The sequence below is a fragment of the Rhipicephalus sanguineus genome, chromosome 4, assembly GCF_013339695.2.
Source record: "Rhipicephalus sanguineus isolate Rsan-2018 chromosome 4, BIME_Rsan_1.4, whole genome shotgun sequence".
Taxonomy (NCBI): Eukaryota; Metazoa; Arthropoda; class Arachnida; order Ixodida; family Ixodidae; genus Rhipicephalus; species Rhipicephalus sanguineus.
This window is the reverse complement of record NC_051179.1, coordinates 38,485,418-38,504,450: the sequence shown is the minus strand read 5'-3', so window position 1 is coordinate 38,504,450 and position 19,033 is coordinate 38,485,418. Positions and strand designations below refer to the sequence as shown.

The following is a 19,033-nucleotide window of genomic DNA, read 5'->3' as shown; positions in this document are numbered from 1 at the left end:
GTGGTATGGTTAAAGTTTATCTAACAGCTTTATGAAAATGGCGATAAAGTAGGTCGACAGATGAAAGGTGATGGAAGTACGATTGGAATTTGTGGGAGGGGGGCAGCGCCGTATGTTGTCGAGAGATGTTGCAGAGCCCCTTTCAACCTATTCTGCGTCAATCGCTCATCAGCGTCATGGCTTTCGGTGGAGACTGAAAAAAAAACTATTACGTACTGTCCGCTTCTGTTGTGGCTTCGCGTGCCTCGATAGGCGTTGTGTAACCGCTCATCCAGCCAGCCATTCAAAGGAGCCTCCACTCCGGAAGTCAACGCAGCATCGATACTGCGCAGCCGATTATTAAACGCGGTGCATCATCCCTCGTGTCACTGAGGGCTGTCGTCGTCAACCGATGATCTGCAGCCCGAACAATAACCTGTTTACACGAGCCTTAGTTGGCTGTACTCTTTGGGGCTGCGCAGACGTGCAATAAACTACGGACACTCATGTGACCGCTGCTTTATTAGCCAAGAAAGAGCACCTTTCATCTATTTTGTATTGCTCTTACTGCGAGAGGAATTATATGAACACTCTCGGCGAGTTTTTGCCGTCGCCGTCATGTTGCGTATAAAATCCAAATCGATCACGTCGCCCCGCGCATCGTATATTCTACGCGCTATTAAAAGCGCGCGAGCGCGGGGTGACGAACGTGGCTGAAGCAAAGATGAAACGAGCCGGCCGTCTCCGTCGCACGAATGGCGCATGCGATAAGCTCACGTCGCTTGCGAGGCCTGCCAATAATGGCTGCTCAAGCAAACAGGAAATGGCCCGCCCATCTTTCGTGGGTCGAAGGAGCATGAAGGGGTGCCTTATGGGCGGCGTCGCTCGAGCAGCAACTGCGAACTTTGATCATGAGGGCGCGGTATACATTCTTAAACACGTCCTGGTTGAATGCTGGCTATATCCAGGAAACTAGACGAAGAATGTCCGGTTTCCTGGCTATATCTAGCACTTTAAACGGGACCTTATTACTAAGATTGTAGAGCTTGCGCGCGCGCTATCTCCACAGCCATCAGTAGGTGGCTCATATACGCGCTGTGCTTTCACCACTTCGCATTGCGACGACAGACAGCACGAAAACCGCTTAGCTCCCTGGAGCGGCCGTATTCGCTTAAACCAGCGGTTTGTAGAGTTACGCGAGATCACATTCAAAAGAGCTAGCTGCTAGCCTTACTTCGTATAACACTCCAATGTGTTGCTGTCGCATTCACTGCTTCGTCCTTATGGCGAAACTGATTTTTTATCGTTTTTCTCCTGTAAAAAAAAAACCCGTCGTAGTACATCCGGACCATAGGAAAGCTAGGTGCGTAAGCAGTACTAACATTATTATAAAGATTAGCATTTTTACGATAATCCATGCACCTTTCGGTCTCTGTCCAACAGGTCCGTAGCTACCGTTCAAGTATAGTCACGAATTAAAACTATATAAAGTTTGTCATCTATACTTCCTCACAACTGTCCATGTTCGTCAGAATTACGGCCCACTACTTCATATGCCACTTTGCGAATGCAAAATATTCGCTACTTGCATTTTTCCCTGAGACTTTGCGTTCTTCAGTAACAACAATGTCTTACATAACTGTGCGCACCCACTTCGCTATTTTCGCATTTCAGAGCCGAGTTACATTTTATGCAGGCTTCGCGAAGCAGCTTTCCCACTCTTGATGCCGGCTTTTCGTGGAATATCTGCAGGGTTTTCCGACGAATTGTTTCGCAAGGAAAAAAATCTAACTTTTCAACCTTCAATGCGATGTATTCCGCATAGTTCGAAATGCTCCTGGGTCGTAGGTATGTACTTCAAGCACCTTGCGAAAGCGAAAAGAAAGGCAGAAACAACGGAAGGCAATGTCGTAAATCTCTAACCTCGCGTGAACTCCAAAAGCTGCACTGCAAGGAGAGCCAACATCCACCGAAGTAAATAGCCTATAGATCCACCTCGACGTGTGAAGCGACTTATACGATACTGCAGGAAAATGAAATATAGGAAGAACTTACGGTTCGATTCGTAGACTTTACGTAGGCCGAACTGTCAAGTATTTCTTGCTCGTGATAAACATTCCTTGCACGTAATTTTTTCTTGGCTACACAACCATTTTGTCGCATATCCATTATGTAAGTTCGCGTATCTCTGAAACATCATTTGCACACGATTCATCTGCGTCACTGTCCATGAAACAGTGCACCTATGTGGCCCAGGCGTCTTTGTGCACCAGAGGTAGCGCATCGGGCACGCGTATGCCGGGCAGGCCATGTCCCTGGTATACAAGTGTAGATATTTTTCTCCATTTCCTAATCGACTGTGGCGCAATAAAGATTTTTAAACATTCCAGGTACTCAAGGCATGGAAGGCAAGGCCGGTAGATATTCGGACAAAGAGGGTAGCCTGGTCCACATTACTGCACACTACGGCCTCCTTACTTTAGTTCTTTTTCTTAGGCTTTGTATACTACATGTTTAGTCATTTTTTTACTGTGGTCGATGCTTTCCAGGGACACTTAAGCGCGAAAGCATGAAGTACACGGGAGTGCCTGTGCAATACGCATTTGCATATAGCCCAATCTCGCCAGCAGCGTTTGCGTGCCGCTCGAGATGCGCCGGAAATGAGGTTGAATGTTGAGGAGGGATGGCGAAGTGTGCACCGAGCCGCATACGCATCGATGCGTTCCGGGCAATTCTCGAACAATCTCCACGGATGGGCGCGCGCATCTCCGCTGACGCAGAGAGCCTTCACCTAATGCTCGACTGGCGTCTATATGAGTGCACGTGCGCTTTACGCGAGACGGGTAGGTGCCGGTAACAGACTACTTTTTTTATTTCTACACTGCAAAAAATCTGGCCCCTAAACACGGACAAAGCTGAAGGTATAGCGGTGCCGAGCACTTTTCCGCGATCCGAATTAAACGATTTCTCTAAAAAGGAGTCTTCTTACGAAGTGCTTTCGTCACCACAGATAAAACAAAGCACTCCGTCACTTTGTTTGAATGAGAGCACTGTTCCGTGACCAGAATAAAACAATTTCCTTCAAAGAAGGTCTTCTTACGTGCCTCCTACGTTAAGATACTAAAGAATGGTCTGCCCATACTGTCCAATATAATACGGCACATTTGCCTTAATGCAAAATAACTGTTTTGTACCACAACTGCACCATAAAATCCCATAGAAGCTTTGCCACCTATGCAGGTGGCAGTCTCGGTATACGCTAGCAACAAGTGAGCGGAGGTCGACCAGTCCACTAGCCACATACGTCCACGTACACGTTCGGTATGGGTCTGTGGTTGTTGTTTCAAGCAGATGCTTCATGACGCATGAACCATAATTCCAATAGTTTTCCTCCACCTTCGTTCCTGAGCCAGCATCGTCGCATTGTTAAGGTCGAAGCTATAACCTGTCGTCTTGCAGTATTCAACAAGCTGTCTTAAAATGCGCTCCATGGGTGGCTTTAGCAACATTCCCACTTTGTGTTCTTTGAACGTCTTTGGCATTTTCCTGCCCAATTCGCCGATGTAAGTGGTGTCATGAACCCCACAACGTACTCTGTAGAATACCCTGCTCTAATCATCCGCAGGTGTGCGGTCTTTGGGCTTTGTGAACACATGTCCTAAGGACAAGGTATACACTAACACCGCCAAAGATTAGAGCGGGATCATCTACGAAGTACAAAGTGGGGATTGCGACACAACTTGCATAGGCGAAGTGGGTTGAAGAAGGTAATCGAAGGTTAAAGAACACAAAGAGGATGTTGCGAAAACCACCCATGCAACATGTTCTAAGACGGAGCTTGTTGAACGCTGCTGAATGACAAGGCATAACTTTGACCTAATCAATTCGACGATGCTACCTCGTGTACAAAGGTCGGAGGAAAAGAAAAATCTTGGAATCATGGTTCATTCATCACGGCGCATTGGCTTGCAACAACAACAGCAGCCCTCTACGAGATGTTTACAAGGAAATGTGCGACTAATGGACTGGTCAAACTCCGCTTATATTTGGCAGCGTATACTGAGAATGTCGCCTGCATAGGTGGCAAAACTTTCATGTCATTTTGTTAATAATTGTTGTGTTAAGTCAAAGTAAACATTTTACAATCAAGCTACACATCCCGAGCTGGTAGATGTGGGGGTAGCATGCCATGTGTAGATGCACTGTACTGTGTGAACTTCATGCCAAATAAACAGTGAAGTACACTACTACATGCTTCTTTAAATGCCACTTTGGCAGATGTATTCAGGAACATATTTGTCAAAAGTGTTGCAAGCCTGCTTATGAAATTGTGTGCACGGCCCATGGACAGCTCCACTTCGCTCCTTTCTGTACGTCTGAAAAGGAAGTGAAAGGAAACACCTAGAGCAACAGCAATGTTCAGAATTTATACACATTTAAACATTGCCATGGTGCATGTGCACATGGCCTCCCTTAGCATCACTGTTTCAGAAATCAAAAAAGCAGAAACGGTATTTTGCAGATATTTCTGGACTCGTTCTAATTATATGAAGAACAAGCAGCATGATTTCACGAAGACTTATTGCTATAGTACACAAGAATGCAGGGTTAAACACACTACGTTCTAACTGCAAGAGTATTTGTTTACGTGCATTACCAATTCTATTCAATTATTGTCATGATGTTGAAGCAAAAGTCTTAACAGTTACAATTTTCGTACTTAATGCTGCCGAGAAAGCCGAGAGTTATGTGGGTGAAGAAATGAAGAATTGCGCATGTATAAAATGGAATCGGCTCGCACAAGACGAGGCAAATTGTAGACCACTGCGAAGGGCTACTGCTGCAGTGCACATATAATAAGGCTGAAGATGACAAAGATTAAAGCGTAAACGTAAAGGATGAGAATTAAATTGAGAAGCAAGGCTTGCTGTCAATAGCTCTTGAATTCTATCAGAAAACAACATGACAGTTGTATATCCTGTACATCTTAACGCGACAAAAGTTGAGCTGAAGATGGCGGCTTGAATAAATGTCAAACCATTGAACAAAGCGTGTTGTTGGAGCCAATGTTTCAACAAATTGATGTGTCTAAGTTGTTGCAGCAACCTTGATGCAATTCGTTGCCCCTCTAAAGAGGAGTCCTCTTGTTGAATCACTAGCTCCAACAACATTCGTTGTTCAACAATTATTTCATGAGCTGCACATCTCGTTACATTCATTACAAACCTCTACTGTACCAAATGCTACTATGGCAATGATAGTGGGTGCAATACTTAAGCTGCAGTGTCATAAGCAGGTGACCGGCTATTCAACTCTTTAAATATACCAGATCCATAAAGACTGCAAACCATGAGGCAAGCACAACACAAAGAACAAGCGTAAGGAAATTGAAAGAGGTTAACTTTAATAAATGAGGTATGGAATTAGTCATCCCCATTTTAAGTATAAAAGGTGGTTTTTTAACGAACTCCTTTGCTGTTGAAAAAGATCATGCTGCTAAAAAGATCATACCTGTGGTCAAGTGCTAATTTCCAGGACGAAATTTCGTGATGCTGAGAGCATGCATTAAACTTTATGCACGATAAGCGTTAGGTGCAATGTCAGAGAGGCGGAGATGATTTAATGGCTAGCAAATACTAAAAATGAAAAGCTCTGAGTAACTATCGCAAGAATAAGGACGAAGTAAGGAGGGAAGCATATGATAAGCTAGTGCAATGTCTGAAGCGAGTTAATCTTGTCTTAGAATATGCAGTCATAAAGTGAGATCCAGTAAGTAGGCGTCACATGCACTGATTGTGAGAGAGATATGGAAATGACGGACCACCTTTTAAATAAATGTAAAATGTCCACCCATGTACGTGTTGGGAACTAGCTCTCATGAAGCCCTAGGCTTAGAGAAAGCTTGATAAAGATGAACACATCCACAAGAGAAATCAGTAAAAGACAGATGGAGGATTGGTAGTGGAAAAGCAGCGAGAACAGCCAAAAACAAACCTGCAGGGTCTTTTGTACAATGCCGAAAAATAAGCTACCTATTATAAGTTTTTTTTAAGGAAAGAAATTTAATTCAGGTAGGAAAGGCATTAAGCCAATTCAAAAATTGAGCTTGGCCACTTGCATGTCAATGCTTCGCTTTAAAGGGAACACACATAGCATCCATCCATCTACAGATGTGAAACTGCGTCATGCAAGATAACTTATACAAAGTTATTGCTTTGAGCAATTAGAGCAAAATATTTCAGGATAGCACCTAACTGGGCTGGTTAGTACATGATTACAACGGGAACAAACAGCGCTGGGCACGGGACGGAAAAAAAAGGTAGACGAAGGCGACAGCACCCTCGTCTATTGTTCTTTCTTCGTCCCGTGTCCAGCGCTGTTTGTTCCCGTTTTAATGCAGAATATTTCTTTCTTTAATCTGAAGGTGGCAGTGTTTCATGGCTAAAATAGTTTACTAATTTGCATTTCAAGTTACATTTTTTCAGCCATAAGGAAACACTGCAAAATGCTGAAGTTCTAATGTTAACATTTATCAGAAGAAAGACTAATTCTTTCGTATGGAATACCGAAGGTTGATTTCCAAAGTTCATTGCCTTTGTATTTTGTGCTGTTCCCTTATCATTTTCCTTAAGACGGTTGTATAGATGTTCTTGGTTTATCTTGTGTTTTGTATATGCTATGCTCCTGTTTTTGCTTAGCAAGATCATTTTATGTGTAACTTATCACTGTAGCCCACTTTGCAATACTGCTTACTGGTGTCAGCAGTATTGTCAAGTAATAAATAAATAAGTAAATAGATATCCACTTTGTCATAAAACTACTATAAAAACAAAATAATCAGAAACGTTCCACCCAAACTGTTACAGTCGGAAAAAATAGCTTTTGACCCATATTGCAGCTTAGCTTTTGCTATGTAGCATTCCAAACAGAATGTCGCCAAGACATTATTGTGTGGTATACTTTGCTGGCAATTTATATTCCATTTAAAAAAAAAATATATACTGCTTGGTTGTAAGCAAGGAAAAATTTACTGAAGTGAATAATCCCTAGCCTGCACAGAGTCTCGTTCTTTGACCTTCGCTGCACAGCACATTGGCACAGGATTCACGCGGGTGCCCCTGTGCTCATATAGTGCAAGTCTAAATGTTGCAGATTTAAGCAATACTTCTGTCTGAAATACCATGCAAGAACAATGATGTGCTGTGCAGTGAAGGCAAAGCTCCAAGAAACTTCCCACAGCCTTGTTATTTTTCATTTGAAAAAATTATTTTTCGCTTGAAGATAATATTACACCTTAAAAACTTTGTCTAAATTATCGCACGAGGAAAGCACACTATGATGTGTAGGCAACATTTTAGCTGGGATTGCTACACAGTGAAAGAGAGCCCGCAATATGGGTTCAAACACTACTTCTTCCAAGTGCCAATTTGAAGACATTTTTGCTTCTTTTTGCCAGCAGCATTTTCAACCCTTGGTATATGCACTGAACGCATACTGTGAAAATATTTCACATGAAACATTCAGTCTTTTTTACAATATACTTAAAAATGGTGCATTTTGCAATGTTCACTCACGACTGCAAATAGCATAAATTGAAATCAAAATAAATTCGACTATCATAGTCATGAAAGATTGGTGACTATGTTAAAGAAACAAATGCTTTGTAGTAATAGCTCGACGCAATAACCATGTGTCAATTAATTTGCCTGACACAGCTTCATTTCTGCATGCGAAGTTTGAAAGGTCTTTGCTGCATCATGCAATTCTTTCCCCAAAAATAACGCTTGAATGACTACTTCCCACAATGAAACATAACAGCACCAGTTTTACAAAATATTGGAAATGGTCAAAAAACGACCTGGCACACTGGCGTGAAATGACCCAAATAGGTACTAAAATAAAACAGTGTGCACTGTCAGACACTAAAATGAAGCACTAATCTGCTTGTATTGCTAAATTACTTCAAAACCCTGCTCTGAATAACTGCCCACAAGAAGTTGATTGCGAAAAATTTACTTTAACCTCTGACCTATTTTTATTTATCTCTAGTATAATGACTCCTAACCTTCGGCACACACACAAAGGCACAAAGCATTTCATATGGTTCAATGCCTTCGAACAGTACGGAAGGTCATATGTTAAGAAATAGCGTAAAATCTGGACTAATTTTAACCAGCTATGTTTTTACAACATGCAAACATCGAGAAATACACAATAATTTAGTAACTCGCCCCCTCTAAAAGTGTTGCTGTCACAGCTCCAAATTCCATTCACGAGCTATACTGGCTAAAATATTAAAACACAGCTGAATTTCCATCACAATGGTGGATGCACACAAGTCTACAATAATTTAGTAACTCATCCCCTATAAAAGTGTTGCTGTCACAGCTCCAAATTCCATTCACGAGCTATACTGGCTAAATATTAAAACACAGCTACATTTCCATCTCATGGTGGATGCACACAAGTCTACACGAACAGGCATGCACTTTAGATTGACTTCACAAGCCAGATATCCGGTAATCCTGCCGTTGGAGAACGTTACCAAGTGTATGAGCTGGACTACTACATAAGCTAAAATGGATGCTTGTGTCTATTGGTATGACAGAGCGTAAACAAAGCAGTGCAGAAGACTGAGCACACGAGCACAGCACTGTTTGTGTCTTCCTTTTTCTTGTGCTCCGTCTATTGCGTTTTTTACACTAATGCATTAATTGTGGAAACAACTAGCTGCCGCAATTTGGTCATCTAGGTCGAACTTTTTGGGCCTTGTACCAGACTAAAGGGCTCTGTTGTGAAAGCAACAGGGTGTAACAATATTGCACTACAAGTCAGGGAATACAAAGCATCGATAAGAATGTTCAACCAAAATAAAAGGCTTCAGCAAAATGTTTAAGACACATACTCACAGGTTAATGCTCATTCACAGCTTCTACGGCAGCCCCATGATTTCTGTGCGTCCATCTGTGCGTGCCTTCCTTCCGCCTTTGGGCAAGTTCGTGTAGAATGTCTGCCAGGAAAACAAGAACATCAGAAACAAGTCGACTTTTTTTTAGCATGCCTCACATAACCCAAATGAACTTTTCTCTCCCCATGAGATAGCTGTTTAGAAAGCATCCAAACAGCCTCTGCTTTGTCTATGTATAGTTCATAACCAATAGGTAGCATCCAACACGACACCTGGTCATTGTCAAAGCATACGAGACAAGAAACTGAGACAAGTATAAGCAAAGAGCAAACGGCTATATTTCGCCATTATATTGTTTCCTAATCCAGCCCGATGCATTCATCGCTTAAATTTAATTTACACTGCTATATTGGTGTTCGCCCTAAACTTACTTTCCAAATAACTCACTAGATAACCTATTTCTCTTACGCACTATATGAATACATGTTAAAAGATGGGGCATGCAAACATGGACACAAGAGAGTCAAGACACCTAAAACGCTGAGATCACTAACTGGAGGCTCATCACCTAATCTACCTTTACATTGTTGAGAGCGTAAATGCACGCCAAAATTCGATGAATGCAGTTTTGTACAAGCACATGAATGAAGAAATGCGTCCAATCGTCGAGGCCTGGCATATCGATAATGGCAGTGCACAAGAGAGCCAACCGTCGATTAACTAGCATAAAGAAGAAATCAAATACTTGAGCAGTTATCTCTCACGTAGACTATCGCGCGTGCCAGATTGATAGGTATCGCCTCTTGCCTGGGCATGCACAGATAAGTTTTTGTGTCTACTTTATTTTGTGCCACTGTCCACCTTTCCAGTTGGCGTTAGTGGTTGTCTTGGTTTCTCTCTTGTGTCCATGTTTGCATGCCCTGCCTTTTTAACCTGAATACCTACCAACCAGCTCAGCTGTCTGTTATACTAAATATGTATACAATCTAGAATTACCACTCTGTCCACTTGCTGATGTAATAATAACAATGGGGTTCTGTATGTAAACGTGAAATTAAAAGCACAGGAACCTCTAGGATTTGCACCTCCACCGAAAGTGCAACCACTCCATCAAGGATCGAACCCGCACAGTTCAGATCAGCAGCTGACCATTATAACCACTGTATTGCAGCGGGGGATGTTCACTTGGTAATGTAGGTTAATGTTAAGGATTATGGAAAGAGCTGTAGGTTGAAGAAAGACATGCAATTAAGCAAGGAGCTGCAGACATTATGCAGTTTAGATATTTCTGTAATCCAAAGGGCTGGTGCTCAGGGCATGCACCTAAGGAACTCCTGTTCAGCGTCTCTTTTCGAACCAAAGCTTAGCAGAATTGATGTTCCTGTCTAGATATGCCCCTGAAAACCACAGTTAAATAGCTGCAAAGTAAACACTAGAAGACAAAAAAATCCATCACTTGTATGATATTAAACACATCAAGATGCAAATACACCAAACACCCTGGACTGTGAAACGCATTGATTGAAAAGATATCAGTTAAACAAAGCAGCATAGCAATGAACTTCCATGTAGCTGCCATACGGCAAAAAGCAGGTGGCTCTGGTGCCATGAAAAATCTATAATAACACTTGTTGAATATAGCAGGATGTTTTGTATGATAAATGTATAAATTACCACTCACAGAAGCTGACATGCTATTTTAAAAATCAGCATTGCAAAAAATAAAGCAAGAAAACCACGTGACGTGTGAATTTACCATTCATAATTTAAGGCTAAAGGGCCCCTAAACAACCCCGGAGTCTAAAATTGTGACAACTGCACGCTTGTACAACATGAACATGTTGTCACATGATTTTTTTTATAAGTGGTGTAATAATGAAGCCACAGGGGATAGAACAAACAATCCAGCTGGTTTCAGTTTCTCGCTCAGCCTGACCATCCTGAAGAGGGGCTTCCTCGGTGTGCCACTGTGCCAGAGCGGTGCGGTGAGGAAGCACAGTAAAAGCACTGGCGAGATAAACCAATTCGCAACTCTTGTGACAACCATAGATACCGCATCATCACAAAGCCAAAATGCCGTTTCGTATTGCAGAGGACTATTCAACAGTCAGCGTTACTTAATGTTGCTCATAAGCAACATTACACCACTTCGCTAGCAAGAGGACTGGTCAAGCGCTGAAGAGGAGGTGCGGTTATTGTTTTTAGAAGTGGAGTGTCTGACATTCGGACAATGTGATTCCTGCGGCCCTCTGTACGAATTAGCGAGCTTGTTTGGGACGTGTAAAAAAAGAAGTCTGAGCTTGCTGACTGGCCCTTTAAGAGAATGTAAATATACACTAGAAGGAAGTACACTTGTAGACATATTACTATAAGCTATAAAAAACAGGCAATTAACATGCTCAATCCATGCAACATAGGGATGTCTCACACCTTTGCAAGAACTTTACTATGGTGGCTGCATGTTTGTGTAGGCCAGAAGCAGCAGGCACGTGGCTTCCATGAATTTGACCCGTTCGTTAAAGGGAAACTGCTGCTCACATCCTTGTAGCACTGCTTTTTGAAGATGCTTCCTGCGATAACAAAATGACCACAACACAATTATGGTCTGCAAATATCCACAGATGACCTACATTGCTGCCCTTTCTTATTAAATTCAGCTCTAGACTAAACACTGCAATAGCGGCATCCTCCTACATTACAGGGCATCATACTGCTTTCCTTGGCCTGGTTTTTAGTTCAATAATTGTTTTCACCCATAACAGAATGTAGCACTAGTAAAGATTCGGTTGGGGAGGGTGCAGTCGTAAAGTGTGTATGCAAAGTAAGAATATGAAAAAAAAACAATGGCATAATTTCACATGAGATATAACAATTATCATAATTCATGTAATGTCAGACACCAAGAAGTGTTTAATTGAGCAAGTTTTGACCTTAAGCTATCACAAAACAATGCCCTTTATGGAAAGTGGGATTTGCAGAGTGAACTCTGATGATGAAATTGGCTGCCTTTACTGGCTCTGTAGCTGCAAGTGCATTGCTAAAGCCGCTTGAATGCACTTAACAAGCCTGTGTAATGATATTGACAAATGTACAGAGAAGACAAACTCATTCGTTCTCACTTAGCTGCCATCACAGCAATACGTTGCTTCGTGTCAGGTTTCCTGGTATGCAGAATGCACGAACTTGGTGGCCGTGCCATACCACAATAAACATGATCGACATCTGCTCCAACTGCGTAAGTAGCTGGAAAGTGCTAAATTACACAATCAGCTGTACCATGCACACATAATGTAAATTCTAGCAGTGGCAACATTTCGCACCTCATAATAGCCTATGGGCATTGTACTCGTTGATGCTGCCAGCTGCATTCCCTGTTTTCATTTCTAGCATGCATAGCACATGCACACAAAGCACCCAATAACTTTGGGAAGCAGAGTAGATCGTCCGAGGTAATCAATAAAATTGATTGATAGGAATTCCACACATCACTCAAGCCTGTTGTTTAGCATAAGTGATGAGAATGTGCAGCCAAATGTACACAGCAAATTCAGTATTGGCCTTGAAGAATTGCAAGATAGGTTGAAGCTTTCCAGAAACAAATCGTATACAGTAAAGTCTGTCCCAGATACTGAAATCATGAAGTTATAAATTTTAAAGTGGGCCGCTATATTCTTCAAGCACCATGCATTGCATTTATGAAAACGCTAACATCCCTGTACAACAATGCGTGCTGCAAGAAGTCATAAACCTTAATATTTTTGGCACAATGCCATTTCCCAGTACCACGTTTTACAGAAAGGCAACATTTTCCTTCGCAAAACTAAGCCATGTTCCCAGGCAAAATGCACTGTCCATGGTGACAAACATGAAGTACGCTCTTCTATACAGCTTAGCTGGTTTACTGGAACTAAAAGCTACGGTAACGCTGTCTTAATTGAACTGGCTAGCAAGAGCCTTCTCGCTGCTGTTTATGTGAAGTAATTTCACCTTGGTGGAACGTCACAAGAGTAAGTGGCACATAATAATGAGTGCGAAAACACAGTAACAGGTTGTGCAACGGCTACCAGGTATGCCCATTCGTGGAAACTGTGGGCTCTTCCCCTAAATGAACCAGTTGGAAATAACCCTTTTGCATGAATAAACTTAAGTTGGTTGCTGGCATACATAACATTGTTACTCTGCATTTCCATCTCATTTATCTAGCGCTCATTGTTTCCCTTCGACATGACTAGCTCAAAACAAGATTCTTCTTCATTAAATGGAACTTTGTACATTACCTTTACGTTGGCTACAGATGCTTCTGCCTGAATAAGCACCTCCTATAGCATACTTGCCGCAGCCACCTTCTGGACTGCATGGTCAGCACTCCACTGTTTGTCGAGGCACTGCTGTCTGCTACCTGCAGTACGTTGCAAAAAACTTCAGCATTCAAAAAAAAAAAGGTTAAGAAAAGCCGAACCAGGTGTGCCAGCAGCACCTTGCCCTTTGAGGAGGGAGGAAGAGCTCTGATAAATGGCTAATTCAAGACAAGCGTCGTTCTTCACAAGCTATTATTATGCGATGAGAGGTGGGACTTCAATACACGGACGCACATATAGTGCTAAAAGCAATTGAAAATTCAGCTGAAAGTACGGCTTGTCAAATTAGGTGAACGTGCATAAAGGATAAAAATGGGGCAAACCAATTGAACAAAATACAATGTCATGCTACAGAAATTGCATTTTTAGCAAATCTATGTTATCTATTGCTTGAAAGATGATAAGCAATGTCCAAGAATGCTAACCTAACGCTTTTGAGGGTCACGTTTCATAATGACAAATAAAATGCACGCCTAAAGAAAACATCCCTAAATACACTATATTTCTCCCACTGTACCGATTCACGATTCACACGGTGGCTGATGATTATTCCTTCAGAGCTCGTGCGAACGAAATGAATGTTGAAGGCTTCGGTTTCACGGCGTTACTCCAAGTAATTTGTCGAGAGACATGAATAAAACGCATGACAATGGTGAGCCTGACAAAAATGTTGTCTCCTTCAGCAAATATTAGCGTAGAGCAGTGCGTGCAAGCGAGCTAATTACCAAAACTTTGTAACACTACCGACTACGTTCTTGACAAATGTCATGCGCGAGCGCAATCCTCACAACTACAACCGCATACACTACCAACACGTTATGCGATTTTCTTCGGCGACAAGGCGTACTACAATAACAATAACTCATAATGTACGAAGCGTAACGTTCACTTACCTCTGGCAATGAAAAATACGCTGGCAGCGTACACTGCTAGATGACCGCCGGTTTCCAATGGTGCGCCAAGCGAGGAATCGCCGAGCTACCGGCCGTCCCCGAGCGTCAAAGCATTTTCCAGGGCGACAGAACGCGTCGTCGACAAAGGATTGCGGCGCTGCTACTCACTGACGTGCGGAAACATTTGAAGGTGTTCTTCAAAACTATGAATCGCGTCCGTCGGTCACACCGAACAAAGCAGTCGCAGAGATTCAAGTCGCACGGTCGGCATCTGGTGACTATTTGCCTGGCACCGCGTATACTTGCGCTTACGTCAGTAACCACAACATACAATGCGAGGCACCGCGTTAAAAGTCCACCGCACAAACAGAACTCGGCACGACGATCACACGAACGCAGAACTATACGGGCTAGGAAGGTCTCCTTAGTGTCGTGAGCGCGCCTGCCAGGTGGAAAGATTGCGCGATCCAGCGTGCAGACGGCGCTGCCGCTCGCTGGCGTGCTTTCGCGCGTGTGAGCCTGCGCTCTGTGGAGTTTCCCGTTGAAGCCAAGCTTTTTGTTGCGGTATAAGCTCGTCGTGTAGCCACACATGGCGCTGATAAATTGTAAAACGAAGAAAAGAAAACTCTGGAGACTATGCGGGCAGATTAGCTTCTTCTGAACGGCACATGCTGGCGTAGAGAACAAACATGTAGGAAATTCGGGGTTTCCGTTCTAGTTGATTAACATTCTTTTCACGCAGTAATGTTTGAGTACAATTATTGAAATATTCATTGACAATTATAGCGGTTACATCAAGAACAAAAATAAATGAACAGACGCAAAGACAGATATTTTCGCGCAGAATGTGAACAGTGAAAGGAAAAGATAGGTGCATATAAAAAAGAAAAATAATTAATTAAAAGTAAGAATCAGCGAACAGTCAAATGAAATTATGTACACATGAGGGACCTCCCTTGATGTTTTACGCCCACTCTTGCAGGCATACTGGATCCGTAGAAGCTCTGAATGAGAATCGATGCCTTTTCATTGCACGAGTTCTTTTGCATAACGTCATGGAACAGGTTGTCTTTTTCTTTTTAGGCATGTTGCGTTGGAGAGGCTAGAAAGATTTGCAGTCGCACGCGAGCATGCACGAACCTCTCAAGACGCAGCTCGGAATGAAATTGCAACAACCACGAAAATTCCAGGGTCGGATCTAAGAGGAACAGGGTACCGGTGCCCTTACCCCCTCCCCCCTTTAATTTTCGACGACCGTAGCGGCAGCCGCTACGGGTCGCTGCGAGCGCCTGCACCCCTAAAGCTTTACTGCACCCTAGAGTTACTGTAAATGTTACTTTTATGTGGCGGAGTTGCTCATCTGTTTTCAAAACGCCGCTAGCAATCGTGCACTGCAGAGAAGCTGATGCGCAGGCCGCCGCCGCTGCAGCGAACCGGTTTGTACTCCCGTGCCACAGTCCCGAAAGGAGGCTTTCATAAAGGGACGCTTTTCACCATACGAAGCAGCGCCGCATGTTCCTTGTGTCCTTGTCTATTAGGCACCGTGGAACGCCGCACAGAAGCCTTCGCGGTAGGGATGTCCGAAAAGCAAATTATTTTAGGTTCGAAGCGAACAGTGATTACCTCGAATAATTTTGAATCGAATAGTTCGAATAGTATGCATCACACATTATATAAAAAAATTAGCATAAATATTGTCGAGGCCCAACTAACCTGCACAGCGTTTTTTTTTTTAATTGGAACGAGGCATGTGCGACTGTCATTCTTTTTGCTGCAAGTAAACGCTACTAAACTAAGCGCTACGGCTACTAACGCTACGTTTAGTGGCGTTTTAGTAGCATCAAATAGTAGCAGAATTCAATTTCAGTAGATGCAAGTTATAACCGATCAAATACGTCACACTATAAGTGACTATACATATAACATATTATAACATATAAGCCCGTATAACAAGCTTTAACTTAAAAAATGATCAGGGGCGTAGCCAAGAAGAGGGTTGGGGGTTTCAACCCCCCCCCCCTCGAAATTTTTCAATTTTGCTTGCGCATATATTCACGCACACATACAAACACACGCACGAGCATACATAAAGTATGGTTGACCCCCCCCCCCTCCCCCCCGATAAAGATTTCTGGTTACGGCCCTGAAAATGATTAATCTATGTCGGAGTAAATGTTAATCTAACCTGAAGTGGGGCTTCGCGGCATTGCGCAATTTTGTTGGTTAGGTGCTTTCACGGCATTGCATTTTCAGGCTGCAGTGAAACCACCTCACAGGTGGGTTACATGCCATCCAATATACGCCTATTCGTTCATTATGAATACTTTGAAATTTCGGAACCTTAAATTCGTGTCGAAGCGAATTCGATACTCTAATATTCCTTCGAACATTCCTAGTGCGCGATATTCGCACATGCCTACTTCGCGGCAACCAGACGCAGACAGTCTGCCAGTATGTCAGGACGGCAGCAAATATTGTCTACCCTCGTTGCTCGCGAGGGTAACATGCACAAAGCAAACAAATTTAACCACTCTCGGTTGACCTGAAAAAAAGGTTAAAGGGGTGGTGCCATCAAATTTCGAGGCTATAACAAGCCTGTTGTGGGTTTCCTTTCTATGCAAGGACATTCCACACGAAGGGTCGGACACAGCAAACGTTTAGAATATATTTTAATTCACTTCCAAAGTGTACCTAAATGCTCACTCTCCCGATCGAACCCATCGCTAGCGCGCCAACACTGACGTAGATCTGTAGGATGGGCAACGAAAGTGTAGTGACGTCACACCAAATCTGCTGTAGTAACGTGAGTGACCTCGGACCTCCGCCACTTCCGCAACGTACGTACCGGCTGTAGTGAACTAGAATATATTCTAGTTCACTATAGTACCGGCAACGCATCGGTTGCTACATCACTCGCCGAGTTTCGATCGCTTCCTGGCCATGTGCGTCACAGCCTTGCGTGGTCATGTGACCACGCCTCCTACACTTCTACGTCACTGCCCAACCTCGGCGCCCAGAAACCGAAACCGAAAGTTGTCCAAATAAAAAGGCGATATTAATTATTTAGCGAGAATACATGAATCTTGGTGCGTGCATCATGCTTCCTGGAGCTATAGGAAACGCTTACAGCAAGAACGCGCAAGCCACAAATTTGGTGGCACCACCCCTTTAAAGATTTAACCGCTCACATAGAGAACAGGTGGTAGTTGCACGCTCCCCAGGCCTTCTGTAAACGCATCGTGTCTGAAGAAAAAAAGATCACAGTTTCACCGCAAGCGCGAAGCAATGAATGCAAAGGCAACAAATTGTAATGGTATACGAAGGAAGGCTGGCAGCTAACTGTTTTGGATCCGATCTCGCGTAACTATACAAAACGTTGGTGTAAGAGAATACGGCCGCTCCAGGGAGAGATGCGCTTTTCGCAGTCTCTTCGCGTTGAGATCGCGCGTAAAGAGTATACGAGCCGTTTGCTGATGCCTGCGAGATAGCGAGCGCGCAAGCGATCGTGAACGCGCTTTTAGGATCAAAGTTCGCAGTTGCTGCTCAAGCACCCCCCCCCCTCGCATCCCTCCATGCTCATTCAAGACGGGCGGGGGCGTTTCGTTTCTGCTTGAGCAGCATCGACGGCAGGTCTAACACGCGGGGGGATGTTATCGCATGCGCCCTCCGAGTGACGCAGATAGGTCAGCTTGTTTGATCTCTGCATCAGCCGCTATCGTCGCCGCTGCTCGCGAGCTTTTACTCACGGGTAGAACCTACGATGCGCGGTGGATGTTATCAATTGGACTTTATACTGAACATGACGGCGACGACAAAACCCGTCGAGAGTGCGATATAATTGCTATCGCAAGAAAAGTAGCCACGTGACGGTCTTTGGTTGGAAAATACCTTAACAGCGCATGTCAACTTTAAGAATTTTCGACTTTAGGACTTTTAGGACTTTTCTTTTCTTTAGGACTCTAGAACACTCTCTTCCTAAATGAAAATAAAGCAATAAATGTCCGTTGGCAGTTACGAATATGTACCCCTATTTCCATATAATGAGAGCCATCTGTAAGTTCTACGGAGATCTTGTTCGTGGATCTGAAGGAATCTAAAGGACAGTTTTTGCAGTGTATGTGTTTACCCCTTTGGATGCGCGCATATACGACTGGCTTACATGCAGATGAGTTCTGTGCATTATGCATATTGTCGTGAGAAGCGGCCATCTTGAGAACTACGCCAGAGGTGGGTCGTTAACTGACGCACTCGGTGTGCAGCCTTTCGAAAAGATTACGGTAAACGTGTAGCTTGCGTTAAACACGGTGTCGATCACAGGTGAGTGCCTTGCACTTAATGCTCAACTCATTATGCTATGTCATAAGGGCCACTCGCAGTCAGCTGCGTATCATCCGGATACTAAAGATAGGGCGTATTATTTAAGGCGGTGAATTTGGGAACTAAGGACACCTTGACATGATATCGGATTGTAAGTAAGAAATAAAACGTGGGTTAAGGGTACCTGAAATTGACATGGCAGAAGCATCTGCTGCCACTTACATCCACTAAAGTACACGCATTAAAACCCAAGCTAATTACTTGGCTAAAGAGATGCTGACTAAATGGTTCATTCCCTTCCGTCTGGGGAGACACTTCTGGTAACAGTCATGACCGCGCATGAACGCAGTCACTGAGAGCCTAATGCTCTCCCATAGTAGAGTACATAGTACTCAATATCGTCGACCATCTTTAGCAGGGAAGCTGTTAAAGCGGACAGCAAGACGTCCGTTAACAAAAAAAACCCCTGCTGCATCGTTGTCATAACAACCCACAGCTGGGCACCATCTGTTCCAAAAATAGCCAAGCCGCCGCCGCCGTCGCCAAAGCAACACAGTGTCTTACAATGTGGCTCAGGG

At 43.5% G+C, this 19,033-nt stretch overlaps 1 long non-coding RNA gene across 1 annotated transcript; it reads right to left on the bottom strand.

Moving 5' to 3' along the window:
• Nucleotides 1–4,231: 4,231 nt before the first annotated feature.
• Nucleotides 4,232–12,297, bottom strand: LOC125758029 (uncharacterized). The gene is made up of 3 exons (XR_007415741.1): nt 11,318–12,297; nt 8,889–8,989; nt 4,232–4,355 (listed from the first exon to the last, which is right to left on the bottom strand). It is a non-coding gene; the product is annotated as an uncharacterized LOC125758029 (long non-coding RNA).
• Between the last annotated feature and the right edge of the window lie 6,736 nt (nt 12,298–19,033).